This window comes from Rhinatrema bivittatum, unplaced genomic scaffold (assembly GCF_901001135.1).
Source record: "Rhinatrema bivittatum unplaced genomic scaffold, aRhiBiv1.1, whole genome shotgun sequence".
NCBI classification, from domain to species: domain Eukaryota; kingdom Metazoa; phylum Chordata; class Amphibia; order Gymnophiona; family Rhinatrematidae; genus Rhinatrema; species Rhinatrema bivittatum.
In genome coordinates, this window is record NW_021820705.1 from 252,648 (window position 1) to 269,670 (window position 17,023).

Consider the following 17,023-nt stretch of genomic DNA (forward strand, 5'->3'; position numbering starts at 1 on the left):
CTTCACCACCCTTCATTCACCCCCTCTCATCATCACTTCCATCTTGCCCGACTACCCTCCTTTTTCTCCCCTCTCTCATCCCTCTAATTCTCTCTCCTCTCCTAACCACACTTCCCTAAACTCCTACTTTTCTTCCTCTCACTTCTCTTATTCATCCCTGCCACACTAGGGATTTGCATTCGTTTTGAACTTATATGTAAAACGCTACTTATTTTTTTTTTTAACTTAAAAAAGTGATGAGGCAAAAACGATCGGATTTCCAACTTATTCAACATAGCTATGTGAATACGTTGGAAATCGCGATCGTTGATCCTAAATAAAAATTTAAACCCCTCACCCTCCTTAATCCCCCCCAAGACTTACCAAAACTCCCTGGTGGTCCAGCGGGGAGTCAGGAAGCCATTATTCTATTCCTTTGCGAGGAGCACGTGAAGTCCGCGTCACGTCGGAGAAGTGACGCGGCCGTCACGTGGTCCACCGGGGTTCCGCTCCCGGACCCCTCGTTGGACACCAAACGGAATTTTTGGCTAGCTTGGGGAGGTCAGGAGGCAAGTCTTGTGGGGTCAGGAGGCCCCCCCAAGCTGGCCAAAAGTCCAGCCGGGGTCCGGAATGACCTCCTGCAGTCGATCTCCTGCCGGCGCCATTTTCCGTACGGAAAAACGATTCGCGGCCAGGAGATCGCTCCCGGACCCCCGCTGGATGCCCAGGGACTTTTGGCCAGCTTGGGGGGGCCTCCTGACCCCCACAAGACTTGCCAAAAGTCCAGCAGTGGTCCGGAACGACCTCCTGCAGTCGACTCATGTTGTCTACGGCCGGCGCCATTTTGCGCCGCCATTTTGTGCCGCCATTTGAAAATGGCGCCGGCTCTGAAGACAACACAATTCGATGCAGGAGGGTCGTTCCGGACCCCCGCTGGACCCCAGGTAATTTAAGGCATTTGGGGGGGGGTTCGGGAGGGTGGGGATTTATTTTTAAAGGGTCGGGTGGGGTTTTAGGGTGTTTTAGTGTGCCGGTTTTCCCGCCCTCCCCCTTCCCCCGATTTACGATTTTTTGACGATAAATCGGGGGAATTGTTATTGTATCGCGGCTCTAACGATTTTGACGATTTAAAATATATCGGACGATATTTTAAATCGTCAAAAACGATTCACATCCCTATTAAGGAGGGTGAGGGGTTTAAATTTTTATTTAGGGTTACCGGTGCACGTATGGACATAGACTCAACTTATGGAATTCTCCATATGTCCATATTGACCGAAATTGACCCCCCCTTTTCGAATTATGACTTATGAACATTAAACTTTTTGTCTGCACATCCCTGCCCTACACTACATCAAGAATGAAAATGCCAGGCCAGGCCCTGGCATCAAGCCTAGGCATAGGCCAAAGCACTGGCCTTGGTCTCGGGACCCAACCTTAGTCGGGCAATAGTTGTCAGGACCTGGGCCTGGACTTAGTGACCAGAACCTAGTCCAAAATGTTAGGTCTAGCCCTAAGCCTAAGCCCAGGGCTCAGTTTTTTGGCATTGGGACCTTGCTATAACTGGGCCCCTGCATAGGCTTGGATCTCAGCGGTGGGATCCAGGCTTCCAGCATTGACCTAGTTGTAGGCCCAAGCCCAGGCCTTGGAGGACAGGACCTGACTCTTTGACTAAGCCCCAGTGTCAAGTCTGGGCCTCAGTGATGGGACCCAGCCTCAGGTTGGGTTCTGGCATCAGGGCCTGGGCCCCCAAGTCCTTTTTTCTTTTACAGTTGAAGTCATTGCGGCCTTTCCCCAATGTCTTCAATGTTTAATGAAAAATGAATGTAGCAAATGAACAAATATTTATTTTTTTCCCTTTTACAACTAATACAGACTATTTTCTCAAATCTACATAGGCGCATATGGACTTAGACTTTTTTTTTAATATAAGGAATTAGGTCCTTTTAGACCATGTCACCTATGATTTTTGGCATTAAGTGTTGTCTTAGTTAATATTTCTGTCTGCATTTTTGATTTTATATAATTTCAGTATTTATGTTTGGTGTATATGTTAAATTCACATTTACATGTTTTTATATGTGTCTGTATTTGTTTTGTTCTGTTAGCCCCTCTGAAGCAGCTCAAAGAGCGAAACTTGGCCTGACTCAGGCTTTTTATGATGTTTGTGCAAAATAAAGAACGCCTGGTGTTCACGATTCCTTACTGCTTGGCCTTCCTGCTTGTACATTGAAACCTCTACAATTAATACAAAATGCCTCAGTTAGACTTTTCTTAAGGTGGTAAATTTGACCATATAACACCTTCTTTGATCTCACTGCACTGGCTACCAGTGCAATTCAGAATTTATTACAAAAGTTCTCTCTCTAATATTAATATTATTCACTTAAATGATACTGGTTGGATCGGTGCAAGCGTTATATTTAATACACCACAATGAGTATTTTTGGCTGTTCCAACACTGCAGAGTGCAGTGCACATTGACGGAATTAAGAGACCGTGCATGTTCCAATGCAGGGTCTAAATTATCAAATTCATTGCGTGAGATGTTACATACTTTATCCGATATAAAGAGATGTAAGTGTGAGCTAAAAAATTGGTTGTTTAAAATGCATATAACCTTGTTAAGAGAGAGAGAGAGAGAGAGATGAGAATGTGATTTGTTGAGCTTCGAATAGTAATATTAATGATGAGAACTGCATATATGTTGGAAGTAAGAGGGATTAAATGTGATAGTTGTATGTATTAATTATTTTGTTTTAGTTTATGTACATTGTTTTATTTTATTAGTTTTTTTCATTCTTATTTTACTTTATAAATATTTTTTTTCTTTTAAAACTGATATGATTACCTGTTATCTGTAAACCGTTTGTGATCTGATATGGAATGATTGGTATATTAAAATGTCTAATAAATAACAAATTGAGATATCCACAAAACAAACCAATGAATGGAAACAAATGTTTTCCCTCTGAACATTCTTAACAATCCTGATAAGCCTCCTCTCTAAGAACAATCTTGTTAAAACACAGAACTGGGGTGTAACTGAAATCTTTCTGTCACTACATTGCTCAACCATGCAAATATACTGAACTGCAAGGCAGCAGAGTGACTCTTGCTCTGTGCTCTTGTTCCTCAATCTGCATTGACTGTATCTTACAATTAAGAAGCAGCTATTTATACTGGACAATAGGTCAGTGCCAAATCTGACTGAATTTTAGTACCACCATAGACTTTTCATGAGATTTAGGGTGTTCAATATGTTTTACTTTTAAAGAAATAAAAACAAAAATGCTTCGCATATCCAAATTCAGAATATTTTTATTTTGAAAACACAATGATAAAATGTGATTTTTAAGGCCTATATGACTTTTGGAAATTTTTTATTTTTACCTTTTTTCAGATTTCTTATATTTTGAAGTAAAATCATTTCTATAACAAGGTTTATTGATGACCCAGTTAAAGTTGAAATCACTCCTCTGGTAATTTACTTGCTGCATCTACTTGCCAGCTTTTGGGGAGGTAAAGCTTTGCTAATTAGCCTGAAACAAATACAATTTTCTGATTTCAGGAAGATCCCATCCTGTTACTGCTGTAACACGCAGTTGAGCAGCTAAATAGTATTCGCTGAGCTGACTGTGAGCAAAATTTGGAGTAAATATATGAAAGCTATGTTAGTCAAGTGACTGTAAAAGTCTTCACCTGCTCATGGAAGTCACAGACTTCTTGGCGGTAGTGTTTATTCATCGCTGCTCTCCTGTCATTCATTTGCTCTCTCTGTCCCTCTCTTTCCCTTTCTTCTTCTCTCTCTCATGCCATCCCTATATTTCTTTTGGAAGCCTTTGATCTGACAGAGTAGACATAAATTGTGACTCACAAAGACTGTGGGAGGTGAAATGAACTGGTGCCATATTGTGTACACACATTAATATCTGCAAATGTGGTTTACAGAAAATTGTATAAAAAAAAAAATATATATATATATATATATATATTTATATGTATATATAAGACTTTAATTTAGGGAAATGAGAACCATGCTATGTGGGACTGTTTCTGCTTTTATTGGATGTGTCATTTTAATAAGCTTCTCTAACACTTGCCAGTTGTGTGAGCAGGAGGGTATGCAGCGTGACATTGTTCCAGGCAGAAACGCGTGGTGGGTGGTAGCTGCGACAACATCAAAGTGTATCATTGCCAATATAGGGGGTCGATTTTAAAGAGTTCACATGCGCGTCCATGTGCTTCCTGGCGCGTGCACATGGATGCGCCAGTTTTATAACACGCGCGCCAGTGCACGCATGCATTAAACTGCGATGGGCCGCGCGCAGATGTGCACAGGATTTTAAAATCCGCACGCGCACGTATGGGCGACCCACGACTCGCGCACACAGGGGGAGGGGATTTTATAACTTCGGTGCGGCGAATCAATTGAACCTCCCCCAGTTCCCTCCCAGTCTGCTCCAATTAAGAAGCAGACTGGGAGGGAACATTCTTGTCCCTAACCTTATCCTTCCTACCTCTTCCCTTCTCCTCCCGACCCCTAACCTAACCCTACCTATCTCTAATTTTTTTTATTTTGTTACTTATGGCCCTTCTGGAGCAGAAGTAATCTGCATGTGCTGGCTGGCTGCCGATGTGCGCTTCCCCGGGACAGTGGCTAATGGCGCTGCCCTGGCCCACCCCGCCCATACCATGCCCCCCGGGCCACCCCTTTTCCCTCAGCTGGGACTTCTGCGCGTACTGGGATTTACACGCGTGGCCGGGCCCGTTGTAAAATGCGCGCTGCCTGCAAGGCCCAGCCATGCACCTAAACCCCAGTTTTTACGTGCACAGCCCTTTGAAAATGTACTTGGGACTGCAGTAACTTGGGCAGTGCAAGGCAGATGCCCCCTATTGAAAACCTGTAATAGTATCCATCCAGACTGGAAAGCAACAAAGTGCACAGGGGCCTCAAGTGATTTTCTTATGCGTTCGTGGGATATCTTAACAGTTCAAAATCGTATGAAAAACTGTTTTGAGTAACATGGAGTTTCACAGAATATATTATAAAGTATATATAAAACTTTGTCACAGATCGGACTATTCAAGCACATTTAAATCATAAATAGAAAATTGCTTACAAATCTAGGAAAACTATATGCTGTTTGATGTACAATTCCTTTGTATGCATGTGTTTAAAGTACAAAAATGCATCTAGTGCTGACCTCTATGGAATAGGTAATATCCCCAACACATGTTTAGACTCCAGTACTAATAGTTTCCATCAGGTGGTCCTATGAGGGCAAAGTTTCAAATAAACTGTATAGTTACAAACTGTGGGGTCAATTTTCAAAGAGTTACATTGGGGATTATGTGTATAAAATTGGGATATATATGTATATATAGGTTGGATGTTTACACATACTTACCATTTTACAAGCACTTCAAGGGCATTCTGGGTGAGGTTTGGAAGTTCCCAGTCAAGTATTTTCTATGTGCTGTATGCACAGCTTATATGTGTGATTTGACATCTGCTATTTGAGTCACAGAAACGAAATTGCACTTGCCTTTTGTCCGCAGTTTTTGGATGGGAGGTCTGTCTTAAGTTGTGATGGTGGAGGTGGTGGTGGGGGTTCAGGTGAAATATTAAAAGGTCTAAGGGCACTGCAGGAGATCTGGGTGAACTGGTGCATACACATAAGTAAGTATTTTCACAGGCGGATTATGTGCTTATGTTATAAAATACCTGCCTCTAAGCACAAACTGAGGCTTATTACTTACACACAGGTTACAGTTATTTCCCATGTAAAATGTATACACATGCTTTTATAAAATAATAGATGCACAAACTATGCAGATCCATGAATGTAAAAAAAAAAAAAATCATGTGTACTTTTGGGACAGAAATGCATGCTATTTTATAAAAATGTGCAGTTGCTGCGATGCACTTTAAAAATACAGCCTCACCTTTAAACGCACTGACTTGTGCGCATATGTGATGATTTAGGCACACTACCGGAAATTACCCTTCCTATGAGCATGTTTGATGCACGTACTTTACATACATCCTTAAATGAAAACAAATGCTCTTTTAGCACTGCATACATCTGGTATGTGTTAGATAAATCATTATAATAAACAGTAATAAACAATTTTCCTCCACTAATCTAAACATCCCATTTTAATGCAGGCAAAAGTACATCTGCTATAGAGCCCATGTGTACATTTAGCCACATTTAAGGAGAACAATTTTCAGTCAGACCATTTTATCTGGGTAAGTATCTACTTTTCCAGGTAAATGCTTTTGGAAATGCACTCCCCAATGACAATTCATGTGAATTCAATGTAGTGCTGACATAGGAGCTCAGAATTTCAAGATTGTAATATTCCTGAAGACACTATCCAAATGTTGGATAAAATTACTGTAAGATATGTGTTTTAAATAACCTGCTAAAATGGTGAGGGCACGTTTTTCATGCATGCAGATGCCAAAGAATGCCTTTGTACATTCAAATAACTGAGCTAAATGCAAAGTTCAAATTTATATTCAAAATGGAGGAAAAAGACTTCTGAAGCCAAGTCACAGACTTATGAATTGGACAAATTGGGTAAAATCATTAGTCATAAAACACTCCATATCAATAACAAGAAATTTGTTTCAAAATACTTTAGTATTTACGCTTTGAATTATAAATAAACCTCTTAATTATTCTTCTCTATGATAACATTTTTTTAGAATTATGTTAAATATTCACAGCATTCAATTTGTGCATTTGACTCACTCAGGTCACTTTTCATTAGAAACCCGAACTCAAAAGTTGACCTTCCACATTAATACAAAATGTCTTCTTCTTAGAATTCAAATAATGTACTTAGTTTAAGCCAGCAATATAATAGCAAAGGCCCTATCAAGATCGGCTGATCTCTTGAGCCGTTGCAACACGGCGGTATGAGATTATGCTATACTGTGATGGTATGAAGAGATGTGGAGTTACAATAATATAAGGAGAGGTTGAAATGAGAAGGCGTTGAGTGGTGGAGAAAAGAATATGTGAGGTTGGCTCAGCCTGTTTCATGGAGGAAATTTGAAATTTTGTGATATCTCCCGTTGAGGATTATAGGTTGAAATGAGCAGGCGTTGAATGGTGGAGAAAAGAATATGTGGGGTTGGCTCAGCCCGTTTCATGGAGGAAATTTGAAATTTTGTGATATCTCCCGTTGAGAATTATAGGTTGAAATGAGCAGGCGTTGAATGGTGGAGAGAAAGAATATGTGGGGCTGGCTCAGCCCGTTTCATGGAGGAAATTTGAAATTTTGTGATATCTCCCATTGAGGATTATCGTGGAACTATATAATTCTTGTTATTTCTAGAATCCATCACAGATTGGTGTGTGGGTACCGATGAATTAGTGGAAGGTTCAGCACAATTGAGAATTAGAGCTCCCATATGAGAGGGATCGTAAGAGAAAATTGTGTCAAGATTAACCCCTGAAGAAGCTTAATTGCGAAACAAGGTCCTTGTCGGGCACTGACTATACAACATATATTGAATACGGTGGGAGCGTTAACAATTGTTGAAGAACTAAAGAAATGTATTAAAAGAGATAATGATGTTGGATATGTAGAAACATTGTATGAAGGCTAATTTATCTGTAATTCATGTACTGTATCGGTTTATGTTAGACATGTTTATGGGAAAAGTGCAATATGGTGGGTAATTTTAAGTAAAGTATGCATGGTGTGAGTGAATGGGTAGTGTGTATTTTATGGGATAGTGTGTTATTTATGGAAACATTTTGGAGTTTTGGGGTATCCACACAATATTAAAAATTGAATAAAAATTAGAAGAAAATAAGAAAAATAATTGATTAAGTATATACGTTATTCTTACTATATATGCTCTTGATGGAATGGTGTTGAAATCATATGTTAATATTGTTTGGTAATAAATTATATGAAGTTCTAAGAAAGTTTTTGACTTATTAAACAATTATAATTAGGGAACAGATTATGTCTTATACAACAAATATGTATGTCCTATTTGATGCTTGGTATTATTAAGTTAAGGACTAGTACATTACCCTTGTTATCGAAAGATCATACATGTCAGCAGTTGAGATTTTTCACGATCAATATGATACCGAAAAATCCAAGAGGAGGTGATAGAAGTAAAATGCTTATACAAAATGAACCACAGTGCATCTATAAACTCAATAGTTTAGAATCAGGAGGTTTAAAGATTGCCATCATGTGGGGGAAATTTTTTATAAGAACCAAGTTCAAGTAATGTTTTGAGCTATAAGGGATCTGTTTTGTGGTTTGTTTTCATCTAAGTTTCATAGGAATGGATGACATAATTTACTACTGTGGCATGGCGCCCCCTAGTAGCGGGTCCTTTGGGGTGACTTCTTGCTTAGCTTACTTTCAAGGAGTGCTGCAGCAGATTCCTTTGTAGCAGCAGCAGCACTGAAGCTTCTCCTGGAGGTGATGCTAACACTGAAACCTTTAGGCAAGGAGGCTATTGGTTAAAGACACTTAGACTGGGAGGCCTTCATTAAGATAGGAGCTTGGGACAGGTCTGTACTCATTCCCTCTCCCATGCCAAAAATAAGAGTCACTTCCAGTCATGGGACCTTTTGCCTTAACTTAAAATGACATTTTACACACCCAGGCAGTAGCTTAATAGAATGCTCTGGAGGTTATTGAAGCTAACTTCACAGAAGAGAAGTTACACACAATATTAAAGTGTTGCCCAAAACACATTTCCACCTGACTAATGTGAGCTTTGAGATTTCCTATCCTTTTAATCCAGTGTTTTTCGTTAAAATAAAGCAAGCTTCTTTCTCTATGCTCTACTAAGCTTTCCTTTAGGGGTGTGCATTCGTTTTGAACGCATATGTAAAACGCAACTTATATTTTAAAAGAGAAAAAAAAGGTTTGAGCAGAAACGCATCGCGAGTTCCAACGTATTCAACATTCAGGAGGACCCCCAAGCTCGCCAAAAGTTCCGGTTGGGTCCAGCGGGGGTCCGGGAGCGGAGGCGCGGAGGAGCACGTTATGTCGGCGTCACGTCGGAGTGACGCGGACATCACGTGCTCCTCTGCGCCTCCGCTCCCGGACCCCCGTTGGACCCAACCGGAACTTTTGGCCAGTTGGGGGGGTCAGGAGGCCCCCCCCAAGCTGGCCAAAAGTTCCGATTGGGTCCAACGGGGGTCCCGGAGCGACCTCCCCACGTGACTACTGTCACGTGGTAGGAGTACAAGATGGCGCCGGTGACCATGTGACAGGGGCTGACCAATGGCATGGCAGCCCCTGTGACACAGGCTATTGGCGCCATGAGGAAATTGCAGACGAGTGCAGGGATGGCTTCCTAACTCCCCGCTGGACCACCAGGGAGTTTTGGTAAGTCTTGGGGGGGGATTAAGGAGGGTGAGGGGTTTAAATTTTTATTTATGGAACCGGTGAACGTATGGACAGACCCTCAACTTATGGAATTCTCCATATGTCCATATTGAACGAAATCGACCCTCAACTTCAACTTATCAACGAAAACTTTTTGTCTGCACATCCCTACTTTCCTTCAACATGCATATAGGCAATGCAGGTTTAATACAATGGTGACTCTTAATTCTCCCAGGTATAAAGTATCGTTGGAAAAACCCCATTAAAAGAAGGGCTCCCTAGGTCAGCTACGTAGCCTTAATTACAATTCTCAACAGCTGCCATAGTTTATAGGGATGTGAATCGTTTTTTGATGATTTAAAATATCGTCCGATATATTTTAAATCATCAAAAATCGTTAGAGGCGATATTCAATAGGAATTCCCCCGATTTATCGTCAAAAATCATAAATCGGGGGAAGGGGGAGGAGAAGGGGGAGGGCGGGAAAACCGGCACACTAAAACAACCCTAAAACCCACCCCGACCCTGTAAAATAAATCCCCCACCCTCCCGAACCCCCCCAAATGTCTTAAATTACCTGGGGTCCAGTGGGGGGGGGGTCCCGCTGTGATCTTACGCTCTCGGGCCATGGGTGCGTTAATAGAAATGGTGCCGGAGCTACCTTTGCCCTGTCATATGACAGGGCAAAGGTAGCGCCGGCGCCATTTTGGTTCCTGTTCCCCGACGTCACCCCCAGGGACTTTTGGCCAGCTTAGGGGGGCCTCCTGACCCCCACAAGACTTGCCAAAAGTCCAGCGGGGTCCAGAAGCGACCTCCTGCACTCGAATCGTATTTGCCGTATTGCAAAATGGCGCCGGCCATATGGCCGGCGCCATTTTGCGCTATCACTGTCATATGACAGGGCAAAGGTAGTGCCGGCGCCATATCTATTAACGCACCAGTGGCCCGAGAGTGGAATATCACAGCGGGACCCCCCCACTGGACCCCAGGTAATTTAAGACATTTGGGGGGGGGGGGGTTGGGAGGGTGGTGGATTTATTTTAAAGGGTCGGGGTGGGTTTTAGAGTTGTTTTAGTGTGCCGGTTTTCCCGCCCTCCCCCGATTTACACGATTTTAAACAAAACAAAACCGCGACGATCTGATTCCCTCCCCCCCTTAGCCAAAATCGATCGTTAAGACGATCGATCACACGATTCACATCTCTAATAGTTTAATACAACAACCCTTATTACACAGCTACTAGCTCATAGTTACTGTTAACCCTCAAAACATTTCCTTTTCTTCATAGTAATTCCTGCTTGGTTCCCAACAACAAAAATAAGTGCTCTCAGCACTTAAAATAAAACCTTCTACCTTTGCTTTTTCAGTAATAGACCTAGCAACTCTAACTAACCCATAACCATGCTAGAGACTCTTATCCAACAAGCTGCTGCACAGAAGTGAAAAGGGAAAGAGATAATCTTAGGGCTGACTTAGCTTTAGAATAAAGGTATGCCTGGGCACCATTCTCCTTCTGCCTCAGGCTCTCCATCCTTCTCACCTTCCATTGCACTCTCCTGGATTGCCTCCTGCTCTCCCTGTCTTCTGGAGGGCCCCTCTCTTTATACGGGTTAGCCTACTCCCCCCTTGGAAGACACTGCCTCTTTGTTTCCCTGCCCCCAACACTTCCAGGGGCTGACTACCAGGGCATCTGGGAAATGTAGTTTCCCTTTACTTCCTGCTAAGGAACCTTCATACCCCCCCCCCCCCCCTCCTATTCTAAACTCGGAACCTGGGAACACCTCTGGATAGCTATGTCACTGCAACGTGACTTCTGTTCAGGCCAATTAGTATGTCCCTGCGGGATGCAGGGCCACAGTTGTCTCTTGAAACTTTGTTGGGAGAGAAGGCTTATGCCACTCTCCCAGAATGTACTAGAATGGCCTGAAATATAGGAACCTTCATACCTGAAGGAAAAAAAACACCTAACGCTTTACAGTGCAGAGACTCTCCACTGGGTCAATCACCACACTAAGTAATATGGAACAAGCAAATTGAGACACGTATACATTCTGATTGCACTGGTGGTGCATTTAAAGACTGACATGGTATTTTTATGCTGCCATGCTATTTTGCATTTTTGAATTGGTTAGATGAGCATCGTCATGATAAGTATGAGCTCAAATGTTTGGATGTTTTTGGTGAGCCGGTCTAATGAAATTTTCTCATGTTAAATGTTTTATCATCCACAGTAAATGAGTGACGAGTATTTTCCCTGAGGCAGCCTGTGAGGGCGAAACGCTGAATGCTGGAACATCAGCCTAACTGAATTGATGTTGATTTGAGTAGAATATCAGCTTGATAGGACTGTTGCTATTGTTGCCAGCTTAAGCAAAGTACATTATTTGAATTATAAGAAGAAGAAATTTTGTATTAATGTAGAAGACGAACTTTTGAGTTTGGGTTTCTAATGAAAAGTGATCTGAGTGAGTCAAATGCACAGGTTGAATGCCGTGAATTTTTAACATAATTCTAAAAATTGTTTTGAAAAAGAAGATTAAAACACAAATCTTAAGAGTAATTTTATCCAATGCCTGGATAATTTTTTGGTGTTTGTAGTTAGGGACAGTTATATCATGAGGCAGGGTGAGGCAGCAGTTTCAGGTGGCAGAATTTTGAGGCAGCAAAAAATGCTTCTCTCAGAATGCCTCTGTGGAGTCTGCCTCACACTGCCTCAGTGGCATATCGGGGATGGTGGCAACGCACAGCATGAAGATCAGCAGGGCCGTGATGCCAACATGGCCTGTAGAAAAATTCACCTTCAGATGCTCTTCCTCCCTCCTGCCTGTGCGGTCCTGCAAGAAAAATGTTGCCGGAGCCACATGTGCAGGAAGGAGGAGGAGCATCCGCCACAGTGCTGAAGAGGAGCTGCATCCAGAATTTGTGGCAAGGCCCCTGTGGAGCCCATCTCATGGCGGCCAGGAAGAGGAGACTCGATAGCAGGTCCGCCATGGATCCCACCTCGCGGCGGACCGAGAAGAGGAGGCCCAGCAGCAGGGCCAACGCAGATCCCAACTCACAGTGGCCCAAGAAAAGGAGACTAGTAGTAGGGCTAAGGCAGATCCCACCTCACAGCAGCCCGAGAAGATCAGAGCCACCTCGGAGCCCATCCCGTGACAACCCGTGAAAAGGAGGCCCAGAGGTAAGAGAGAAGCTGAAGTCCTATAGAGTGTGGGTGTGTGTATATGAGAGTGAGTTAAGAGATTGAGTAAGTTGAGAGACTGTGTGTGGGAGTGAGAGCCTGTATGTTCGAGGAGACAGCATTTGAGAGTGAGAGCTTGTGTGTATGAGATATCATGTGAGAGTGAGAGAGCCTGTGTAAGTGTGAAAATGAGACAGTGTGTGTGAGAACTTGTGCTTCTGTCTGTGTGTGTATGTGTGAGAAAGAGAAACAGAGAGTGTATGTGCGTATGCGTGTGTGTGTTTGTATGTGTGTGAGAGAGATAGGATGTGAGAATGAGAGCCTGAGTGTTTGTTGAGCGAGAGAGATGGGTGCCTGCCTGTGTGTGTATGTGTGTGTGTGTGTATGTGTGTGTGTGTGAAATGAATTGGTGCCTGCCTGAAGTCTATGTGTGTGTGTATATATGAAAATGAATTGGTGTCTGCCTGAGGGACTGTGTGTGTGTGAGAATGAATAGTTGCCTGCCTGGGGTCTGTATGTGTAGGTGTGTGTCTGTGTGAGAGAGAATGAATGTGTGCTTGCCTGGGGGTTGGGGGGAGCAGTGTGAGAATGAATGGGAGCTTGCCTGGTTGTGCATGTGTATGTGAGGGAGCCAGTAAGGGTGAGAGCGTGTGTGTGTATGAGAGAATCTGGGGGAGTAAGAGCTTGTGTCTGGGGGGTGGGGAGAGAGAGATGGTCTTAGAGCCTGAGTGTGTCAATGTCTGTGAGAGAGAGAGGTTGTGGGTTTGTATAAGAGTATGTATGTGTGTGTATATGTGACAGTGTAAGTGTGAGAGAGAAAGGACATGCGAGTATGTGTGAGAGAGAGAAAGGATAAAGTTTGTGCGCCATCTCCACCAATCCACAACAATTTTAGGGTGACTAGAAATCAAAAGATATCAGGTATAGAGAGTGAGGGATTTTTTTCATTCTTATTAGATTTAACTGATTAATGTTATTTGATGTGTCTTGTTTTGAAATATTTTATTGCTTTTTTGAGAACATTTAAACATTTTTTGATGTCCTGTTTATCAGCCATTTTGAAATATTTATTCTTTCTATTAGTATAGTTTTACTATTATGATTAATGTTATATTTGTTGATTTATTATTGTTTTTGTTTTTTTTCCAAAATCATTTTTATTGAGAACGCATAAACACAACTACAGCAGCCTCAAGACAAAAAGACCAATATTAGCCTGAAGCAGGCACCAAACATTGACATATTGAAAAAACAGTTGGAATAAAACAAAGAAGAACATTGCATGTGCTGCAACTGCATATACGTCTCCATTTTCCAATAAGCATATACCTCCCCTCACTCATCCCTCCTGTCATCCATCCCAGTCATACACAGACAGTCATCCACCCACCCCCCTATAGATTCCCCCTTCCCCGGGATTGGTGCATTACAAACAGATAACAAGTAAAATCAGCAGTCAAACACTCAACTATTCAAAAAGAGGACGCATTCAGGTCCATGTGGTAGTATATCCAGTATTTAAAAGCTGAGTTTGTATATTTAAAGGTAGTAATGCAAAACAAGCAGCCCAATAGGCCACATAGGAGGTGTTCAAAGTGCTTCCTGTTGAAAGAGCATCTAAATGCTCCAGTTGCATGGTGGACGCCAGTCGATAATACCAAGCTTGCATAGTAGGTTGTGTCGTAGGCTCTATCCAGGAGGCCAAGATTGTCCGGCAAGCCAACAAAATTCCAGTGTGACTGAATCGATCAGCAGCCGCAGTATAGAAAGACATATTGCCTCGCAGCCCAAACAGCAGCAGTCTGCCTGACCGCGAAAGAGTTGAAGTAATACAGCAAGCTACGTGGGCAAGGACACCGTCCCAGAATGTCTGTATAGTCGGACACTGATACAGCCTGTGAGCCAGTGTGCCAGTTGCACCATTACATTTAATACACTGGGGGGATGACAAGCGACCCATTCGGTAACGACAAACATCATCACATATGACATGATGCAAAATCCGAAACTGAAGTTCCCTCAGGGTGAGATCAGGTACTGAGTGAGATAAGGTTCTAAAGCAGGTACTGATGTCAGTATGAGAAATAGTCCGCCCCCAGACTTCCGTCCAATAACTATGAGGAATGATGCTATTTCTATTTTTCCATTGCTGCAATGCATACAGGTCTGGCATCATGCAGTTTCCAGTTCAGTTTTTGTCTGCACATTTCTGTTTATATTTTATTCTCTATTTGGTATCGATCTGTCTGTGTTGTACATGTGTGATCAAAGGGACGTATTCTGCTGGCATGTAGTTTCTGTATAGAGATGCAGCAGCCTGACTTATTTTGTTTTTTTAATTGGAGATGTATTGGTGTTTTAGAACCTGGTGTCGTATTTGTAGTGTTGTCTTTTGAAAGGTAGGGTTGTTACTGCTTGAATGCTAGCATTTAGTAGGGATGTGAATCGTTTTTTGACGATTTAAAATATCGTCCGATATATTTTAAATCGTCAAAAAATCGTTAGGGCCACGATACAATACCAATTCCCCCGATTTATCGTTAAAAAATTGTAAATCGGGGGAAGGGGGAGGGCAGGAAAACCGGCACACTAAACCCCCTAAAACCCACCCCCGACCCTTAAATTAAATCCCCCACCCCCCCGAACCCCCCCCCAGGCTTTAAATTACCTGGGGATCCGGCGGTGGTCCAGAACGGCGGCGGTCCGGAACGGCCCCCTCAATAGAATCGTGTTGTCTTCAGCCGGCGCCATTTTTCAAAATGGCCGCCGCAAAATGGCGGTCGATCTCCTGCCGGCGCCATTTTCCGTACGAAAACGATTCGCGGCGAGAAATCGCTCCCGGAACCCCGCTGGACTCCCAGGAAACTTTTGGCCAGCTTGGGGGGGCCTCCTGACCCCCACAAGACTTGCCAAAAGTCCAGCGGGGGTCCGGAACGACCTCCTCCGTCGAATCGTTTTTGTCTATGGCCGCCGCCATTTTGCGGCGGCCATTTTGAAAAATGGCGCCGGCTGAAGACAACACGATTCTATTGAGGGGGCCGTTCCGGACCGCCGCCGTTCTGGACCACCGCCGGATCCCCAGGTAATTTAAAGCATTTGGGGGGGGTTCGGGAGGGTGGGGATTTAATTTAAAGGGTCGGGGTGGGTTTTAGGGGGGTTTAGTGTGCCGGCTCACGATTTTAACGATTTTTCACGATAGTTTACACACCCAAACGGCAACAATACGATTCCCTCCCCCTCCCAGCCGAAATCGATCGTTAAGACGATCGAGGACACGATTCACATCTCTAGCATTTAGTGCTGTTTTGGTATGGAAGGTTTACTTATTTATTTAAAATATTTCTAGGCTGATTATATCAAACGTACTAAACAGATTACAATATAAATAAAAATCATCATCATAGGTCAATATTATCATTGTTATTCAGTTTACTCATGGTTTTCTGAGCGCTAAGCTCACATCAAATGTGTTTTACAATAGGCTTATAACAAATGCCTTTTTTGCAGTTTTTCTGGTTGGCACCAAGGCAGTGCATGTAAAAATATATACATGTTGCTGTGACATTTTTAACTTGGAAGACTATGAATATCTTTTTACATGTACAATCTGTTATTATAAATGTACAATTTTTAATTGTGTGTGGTGAGGATTAGTGTGTAAAGTTCACCTAGTGCACTTGATATCCTTGCACCAACCTGGAGAGAGCGTGCCACACACCGACTCCCCCACCCCCACTATTCACCCATTTCACACTTCTCCAGGGGGCAAATGCTGCAGAAATATGGGAGGTAGGTTGTACATTCCTGGGAGTGTAGCAGGATTTCCAGCTTCCAAGAAATGTCATCAGTGATGCACTATCTGCAATTTCTTTGGGAATTCTGACCCTTCCTTTTCCCTGTCTGTAGCGTTTCCAGTCACCGGAAGGGCCAGACTCCAAGGGAACTCTCTGTCCCCCCATGACACTCTCGATGATTTGAACTGTGCTTTGCCTTTCGGGCAGGTGGGGTGGGGGGGAGGGCGCCACCTCATCCCTCGCCTCAGGCAGCAGATTGCCTTGAGCTGCCCCTGATTGTAGTGCTACCTATCCGGGGTTCCATTTTTTTATAGTGTACCTTAAAACACTAATATCAAAGCATCATTTATTTATGAAACTGCATATGTGGTTTACATGTAAACAGCAGTTCTATAGAGTGATTTGATGAGAGTATTTCCTCCAAATTTCTGCACCTTTGGAAGTTTTTATATTCATATTGTATTTATGACACATTTTCATGCCTTAATTAGAGACAAATAAAAATGTGATACATCAACAGGGTTATATTTAGTTATTTCTTTTATTTCATTTATATGCTATGTTATCTCCTACTCTAAGTGGCTCAGAATATAACACTCAATCATAATATATGAAACACAATCATAGAAACATAAAGCAAACAATAAAAATACATGTAAGGGGCAGTGTTCCTCCCACTAGAGGA